This window comes from Sinocyclocheilus grahami, unplaced genomic scaffold (assembly GCF_001515645.1).
Source record: "Sinocyclocheilus grahami isolate Dianchi unplaced genomic scaffold, SAMN03320097.WGS_v1.1 scaffold234.1, whole genome shotgun sequence".
NCBI classification, from domain to species: domain Eukaryota; kingdom Metazoa; phylum Chordata; class Actinopteri; order Cypriniformes; family Cyprinidae; genus Sinocyclocheilus; species Sinocyclocheilus grahami.
The window spans coordinates 1,936,157-1,937,334 of NW_015505413.1; positions in this window are offsets into that span (position 1 = coordinate 1,936,157).

The window sequence follows — 1,178 nt, forward strand, 5'->3', positions numbered from 1 at the left end:
ATTTATGAATTTTGTTTTGCAAATGTGTTATTTTTGAGGCTGATCTGTCTCCATATTCCTATGATACTTTTGGGAAACGCAGCCCTGTTTGAATGCACTGTCAGAAGAGAGTGAACGCTCTGTGATGGATCGGTTCTGTCTTGTAACAATTGCGTGTGTTCAGATGAGCAGGAAAATAGTTCTACACAATTATTCGCTAACATAGGTGTTACATTCTCCCCAGTCTAGGGTTGGGAATACCGAACAAATCATTAACAATAAAGATGATTAAGCAACGATACCCGCCCCTCTCCTGTCCCAGCTCACACACAGAAACACAATGGAGCGAGAGTATATTCAATAATACGTTTTTAATTCACAAAGTAACATAACAAGAAGCGTGAATCTTCAGGAGGGGTCAAGGCCAAAATAACAAACAAAAGAAGAACTAACTAAAACATTAAACAGTAACTTACCTAACAAATCAAAACCCAAACAAAATACAATACTCTCCCCTTACTCCCTAGCTGTCAATAAACAGGAGATAACAAGGGATCATAAAGTAAATGGCAACCTCCTCCCTACGGTTTCTTAAATTAATAACACCGGCACAAAAGACTCTCATTTAGAATGACAACAACCCGTCAGCCACCACAATACCACGGATGCGTTGATGACTGGGGCAGGAGGCGGAGGGCAGTAACGGCAACGACCAACACGGCGGGACTCAACGCGCTGCTTAGTGCTCTTCCATTTTCCTCTTCCTTCTCAGCTTTTAACCACTCTCGCTCATCCACATAATCAGCTGCAGCTGCGTCCAATCAACACTGCGCAGGGAAACAGGGAAGGGAAGAGAGAGAGAGAGAGAGAGAGAGAGACAGGAAATGGCACCATACACAGAACATCTCTGCACATTGAACAATCAGGATGAACAATAAAAGCACTTCTGTCCAGAGGACGTAACACCCCCACCCTTAACTACAAAACCCGATTTGTAGTAAAGATAATAATTAAACAACCCACACACTTTTCAACAGGCATTTTGGTCCTCATCAGCCTGAACCCTTGACAGTGCATCGGCTACAATGTTAGCCGTACCCTTTTTATACCGGATGTCTAAGTTAAACTCTTGTAAAAAGAGTGCCCATCTCATGAGGCGTTGATTAGTGTTAGACATACGGGCAAGAAATACCAGCAGG